Source organism: Salvelinus fontinalis, chromosome 16, assembly GCF_029448725.1.
Source record: "Salvelinus fontinalis isolate EN_2023a chromosome 16, ASM2944872v1, whole genome shotgun sequence".
NCBI lineage: Eukaryota > Metazoa > Chordata > Actinopteri > Salmoniformes > Salmonidae > Salvelinus > Salvelinus fontinalis.
In genome coordinates this window covers 3,912,260-3,919,156 of record NC_074680.1, presented here as the reverse complement: position 1 = coordinate 3,919,156, position 6,897 = coordinate 3,912,260, and positions in this window count along the sequence as shown.

The following is a 6,897-nucleotide window of genomic DNA, read 5'->3' as shown; positions in this document are numbered from 1 at the left end:
TGACTTTCTTAAAAAAATCTTTCTGCATTTAAAGGGCAACTCCACCACTTTTCAACCTCATTTTCATTATCTCCAGCACCATACCAGTGTCAACATATGTTTAAAAAAAAAAAAAAAAGAAGAAAAAAAAAAAGGAAGAAAAGTTTTACAGAAAAAATTACAAAGTTCTACCCAATGACATCATCAAAGTTAAAACATTTTAAAACCGTGATTTTCAAACACTATGAAATTCAATGATGTGGTTGAGCAAGAAAATACCCTCTCTTACGGTATGACTTCATTCGCATTTAAAAACTGGATGAAAGGTGGTTATAGAGAAGCATTTGTTAGGACCTTTCTTATTATCTTTTTAACCACAGATCATAGATACTGGTTTGGTGCTGGAGATGATGAATATGAGGTTGGAAAGTGGTGGAATTGCTCTTTAACTTTCTCCTGGTTGAGTGAGATGAGCTGTTGCTAGGAACAACCTGAGAAGCGTACTAAGACCAACCCACCACATGGTGTCCTGCTAGTTCTGCTTTCAGTGTTTCATTCAACATAATTTTGGCTTCTGACAAATAAAATAATGGATGTCTCCATAGGCCATGTGTATCAAGCGTCTCAGAGTAGGAGTAGTTTAAGGATCAGTTTTGGCTCTTCAGATTACAGTGAATAAGGTTACATGGACGGGGAAAGCTGATCCAAGATCAGCACTTCTTCTTTGAGACAACTGATATATACGGACACAGAAGTTTACATTAAATTAATTAATATTGATCCTCAAATCAGAAAAAATATTAGAATGATAAAAGGTACTCTTTTATCATATGTTGACTTTTCACAGTTTCCTCATGACACCTTTTTGAGTGTCACAAAAATGTAATGCCCCGTGCTTACAACAGCCCTTTGATGTCTTATGCCACTTTAATGTGTAATCCACCTTTCCTTGTGAATTAATGGTGGCCATTCATATATTCTCATTGAGTGGATCAGGATATGGGGGGGTTCAAGGACTCTTGGAGATCTAATGTAGTAATTAAAAACCCAGTATCACAGATTATTGTGAAATAGACACAAGTTGCTTATTAGAACTTCGTGACAGGCACACAAAGATGTGATTTTTTTGTGTGCATTACACAATTTTGTATACAGTTAATTTCAATCACAGATAAAGACAGTAGGTTACTTAAGACAGAAACAATAGGAGGAAGGTTGGTTGGGCTTATAACGCGAATGTCTCTAATTACAGACAACTTTAGCTTATTAGCAACTTTGCAGCTACTTAGCATGCTAGCCAACCCTTCCCCTAACCTTAACCTAACTCCATTTGCATGTCTAACAGCCTGCATGTTTGATTAAAGCTTATTAAGGGTAACCTTCTTACAGTTTAATCCCCTTGTACTGTATTGATCTATTACCTTGGGGTTGTTTGTGTGTGTGTCTGTGTGCATGTTCCCTCACTTGTGTATGTGTCCATGTGTGTTCATTCCCCTCATACCTCGCAAGCTACTGCAGTGAAATACTTTTACAAGTTCCCCAGTGAAAATTTACTTCAGTCAGTCTGTTTCCGTGCACAGATGTTGTACACAGTTTAAGTCAATGACAGTAGAACTCTATCTACACTTGAGATAGAGTACACCTGCAAGAAAAAAGGTCACTCATCCCATTTTCAGCTGTCCCTAAGATCTTCAATTTGGAGTGGCTGTCTTCGCTTTCTTTAGAAAAAACATTGGTCCATCGATTCAATCGTTTGCGACTTAGAGTGCATTTTATTTCCCGGATGCTCTTGAGGCTAATTCAAGGTCTCGGTGTAATATTGTTTTTCCGTATTTCGAGAAATGTAATTTGCTACCACTTCACTTGTTATGTCAATTTGGTCAGTAAACAAAGGCTGGTGGCCTGGTTTCCTTCTGACCCCATCAAAAAAGTAGCATAGAGCAGATTGCTCAGTTCTTAAGGCTTGCACACATAGCACCGATTGTGGATCTAGCATTTGTGTCTGACTGCCACATTTTTTCACGCGATTGTACATGTAAAATTGGTGTGCACTCGGTTCAGACTTGGGGGGAGTGAAGGAGGGTACAGACATAATTAGGCATTTAAGATATTTAAATATTGTCTTTCTCGATGTGGCCGATTAATTTGTCATAGTCACCGGAAAGTAAGTAAATTATGTGATCTGTAGAAATGTATTTCTCCATCCTAGGGCATGGGGTATAGGCTACCAGACATTAAATGTGTCTGATAATGATAGCTTTCTGAACTAAAATGGAAGGGTTGGCGTAGGATAGAAATACGTATCAATACCTTTTTGTTGTCACTTCTGTTGGCTCCCACTGAGGGTTGGGTAGGTTACTTTTTAAATGTAATCTGTTACTACTGACCTGTCTAAAATTGTAATCGGTAACGTAACTTTCGGATTACCTAAACTCAGTAACGTAATCTGATCCTTTTACTCAGATTACACCTGCTCACTTTTGGTTGTTTGAAAAGGAAATAATCTCCAAAATATCATTCTTTTTTAAACAAGCCTTAGAAAGTTGGTTGCAATTTCAGTTTAATCCACCTGAAAAGACAGAACAAATAATACAACAAATATTGTGGTTAAACTCAAATATACTAATTGATAAAAAAAACATTTCTCAAAGAAAATGTTTAGAAAAGGTGTAATTTTAGTGAATGATATCATAAATAGGACTGGTGGAGTTGTCACACATGCAGCTAACACAGACATATGTAAATGTCTGCTCTACCCAAAATTACAACCAACTAATTGCATCATTACCACAAAAATGTAAGAGGCAAGTAGAAGGATGGGGGGATACAATCTTCCCAGCTCTGCAGATTTTTCTGCGAGGAGGCAGTCATTAGATAGTTTATTTTGGTATTGTCCATATGTAGCTCGTTTTTGGTCACAGGTCCAGGAATGGCTGAAGAATTGCAGCATGTGCCTAAAACTAACGCTGAAGATAGCAATACTGGGTGATTTGAAAAGCCATAGTCAATCAATCAATAATATAATAATTATTTTAGCAACAATGTTGTCACGCCCTGGCCTTATTATTCTTTGTTTTCTTTATTATTTTAGTTAGGTCAGGGTGTGACATGGGTAATGTTTATGTTTTGTTGGATTTGGGTGTTTATTTGGTAAAGGGGTTATGGGGTGTAAAATATGGTTTTGTGTTTAGTGTAGATGTCTAGCGTTGTCTATGTTGGTGAGTGATCTAGAAGAGTCTATGGTTACCTGAATGAGTTCCCAATTAGAGACAGCTGATGTCGGTTGTCTCTGATTGGGAGCCTTATTTAGGGTAGCCATAGGCTCTCATTAATGGTGGGTAATTGTCTATGTGATACGTTTGTAGCCAGTGTGTGCACATCGTTGTTTAGCTTCACGATCGTTTTCTTGTTTTGTTTAGTGTGTAAGTGTTTTTGTTTCGTTTGCCTTCTTCGTTAAATAAAAAGGAGATGGCTTATTTTCCTAAAGCTGCGTTTTGGTCCGTCAATCCTCCACACGATCGTGACAGAACTACTCACCATAGGACCAAGCGGCATGGAAGGCGGCAACAGGACATACCTACACAGGATCTCTGGAGTTGGGAGGAGGAATTGGAAGAAGATCCATGGGCACAACCTGGAGAATATCGCCTCCCTCGTGAAGAGCTGGAGGCAGCGAAAGCCGAGAGGAGGCGATATGAGGAGGCAGCACGGAGACAAGGCTGGAGACCCGTGAGTACACCCCAAAAATTTCTTGGGGGGGGCCTTAAAGGGAGGGTGGCGAAGTCAGGTAGGAAACCGGCGCCTACTCCCTGTACTTACCGTGGAGAGCGGGAGTACGGGCAGACACCGTGTTACGCAGTAGAGCGCACGGTGTCTCCTGTACGCGTGCATAGCCCGGTTCGGTACATTGCAGCTCCACGTATCGGCCGGGCTAGACTGAGCGTTGAGCCATATGTCATGAAGCCGGCCCAACGCATCTGGTCACCAGTGCGTCTCCTCGGGCCGGCGTACATGGCACCAGCCTTACGCATGGTGTCCCCGGTTCGCTTACATAGGCCGGTGCGGGTTATTCCACCTTCCCGCACTGGTCAGGCGACGGGGAGCATAGAACCAGGTAAGGTTGGGCAGGCTCGGCGTTCAAGGGAGCCAGTACGCCTGCACGGTCCGGTATTTCCGGCGCCACCTCCCCGCCCCAATCCAGTACCACCAGTGCCTCCTCCACGCACTAACTATATGGTGCGTGTCTCCAGCCCTTTACCACCAGTGTCTAAACCACGCACCAAGCCTCCTGTGTGTCCCCAGAGTCCTGTGCGTCCTGTTGTTGCTCCCCGCACTAGCCCTGAGATGCGTGTCCCCAGCCCGGTGCCACCAGTCCCGGCACCACGCACCAGGCCTACAGTGCGCCTCAGCCGGCAGGAGTCTGCCGTCTGCACAGCATTGACTGAACTGCTCGTCTCCCCAGCGCCATCTGAGCCATCCGTCTCCCCAGCGCCATCTGAGCCATCCGTCTCCCCAGCGCCATCTGAGTCATCCGTCTGCAATGAGCCTGCAAAGCCGCCCGTCTGCCATGAGCCCGCAAAGCCGCCCGTCTGCCATGAGCCCACTGAGCCGCCCGTCTGCCATGAGCCCACTGAGCCGTCCGCCAGACAGGAGCCGCTAGAGCCGCCAGCCAGACAGGAGCCGCTAGAGCCGTCCGTCAGACAGGATCTGCCAGAGCCGCCAACCAGACAGGATCTGCCAGAGCCGCCAACCAGACAGGATCTGCCAGAGCCGCCAACCAGACAGGATCTGCCAGAGCCGCCAACCAGACAGGATCTGCCAGAGCCGCCAACCAGACAGGATCTGCCAGAGCCGCCAACCAGACAGGATCTGCCAGAGCCGCCAACCAGACAGGATCTGCCAGATCAGTCAGCCAGCCATGAGCAGCCAGATCCGTCAGCCAGCCATGAGCAGCCAGATCCGTCAGCTAGCCATGAGCAGCCAGATCCGTCAGCTAGCCATGAGCAGCCAGATCCGTCAGCTAGCCATGAGCAGCCAGATCCGTCAGCTAGCCATGAGCAGCCAGATCCGTCAGCTAGCCATGAGCAGCCAGATCCGTCAGCTAGCCATGAGCAGCCAGATCCGTCAGCTAGCCATGAGCAGCCAGATCCGTCAGCTAGCCATGAGCAGCCAGATCCGTCAGCTAGCCATGAGCAGCCAGATCCGTCAGCCAGCCATGAGCAGCCAGATCCGTCAGCCAGCCATGAGCAGCCAGATCCGTCAGCCAGCCATGAGCAGCCAGATCAGTTAGCCAGCCATGAGCAGCCAGATCTGTCAGCCAGCCATGGGCTGTCCCTCAGTCCGGAGCTGCAGTCCCTCAGTCCGGAGCTGCAGTCCCTCAGTCCGGAGCTGCCATTCCTCAGTCCGGAGCTGCCCCTTACCCTGGAGCTGCCCCTTCCCCTGGTGCTGCCCCTTCCCCTGGTGCTGCCCCTTCCCCTGGTGCTGCCCCTTACCCTGGTGCTGCCCCTTACCCTGGTACTGACCCTGACCCTGGTACTGCCCCTGACCCTGGTACTGCCTCTTACCCTGGTACTGCCCCTTAGTCTGGAACTGCCCCTGAATGCAATGGGGTTAATGTGGAGGGGGGTCGTTTGGAGGAGGCCTTGGAGGTGGTTAGGTACTGTGGTGACGTGGGGACTACGACCAGAGCCGGAGCCGCCACCGTGGAGGGGAGCCCACCCAGACCCTCCCCTAGACTGTGTATGGTGCGCCCGGAGTTCGCGCCTCAAGGGGGGGGTTATGTCACGCCCTGGCCTTATTATTCTTTGTTTTCTTTATTATTTTAGTTAGGTCAGGGTGTGACATGGGTAATGTTTATGTTTTGTTGGATTTGGGTGTTTATTTGGTAAAGGGGTTATGGGGTGTAAAATATGGTTTTGTGTTTAGTGTAGATGTCTAGCGTTGTCTATGTTGGTGAGTGATCTAGAAGAGTCTATGGTTACCTGAATGAGTTCCCAATTAGAGACAGCTGATGTCGGTTGTCTCTGATTGGGAGCCTTATTTAGGGTAGCCATAGGCTCTCATTAATGGTGGGTAATTGTCTATGTGATACGTTTGTAGCCAGTGTGTGCACATCGTTGTTTAGCTTCACGATCGTTTTCTTGTTTTGTTTAGTGTGTAAGTGTTTTTGTTTCGTTTGCCTTCTTCGTTAAATAAAAAGGAGATGGCTTATTTTCCTAAAGCTGCGTTTTGGTCCGTCAATCCTCCACACGATCGTGACAAATGTTTATTTTTAATTTGCAGTCTGTAGAAGCTATGAGAATAGAAAGGTTCAGTACTTTTGTGAAGCATCACAGCACAGTTGAAAAATATATGGCAAATAGAAATCTAAAATGGATGGTGTTGAGAGATAAATGGGAGGGGTTGAATGGAGCTGAAGGGTGGGACTAATAACAAGATAACCAGTGTAAAACATACGGGGTCTGCAAAATGTATATAGGTTCATAAATTCTGTGAAATAGCACATTTACAAATAGAAATCAAACTGGATGGACATCAGAAATAGAGCAAGGACTAAAAACAAACCAAATATAACTATTGTAAAATAGATTGTGTCTGTAAAATGTGTATAAGATGTATAAACTGAAGGTAGAAGCCTAAGTGTTATTGTTTATTAGTTTACTCCAATTGGGGAAAGGGTGGCAGGGTTTGCGGGAATAATAAAAGTATATTCTAAAAAAAAGTATGTATATCTATATAGGTATGTGTATGTATATATGTGCATATGTATATGGATATATATATTTACAACAACAAAAAGATATGGGGGATTGGAAATGATGCAGACAATTACATTGATGGAAGCCACAATCTTTTCACAATATTAAGTTGATCCACCCGTTAAAAAAAAAAACGTAATCTGATTACTTTCCGTTACTT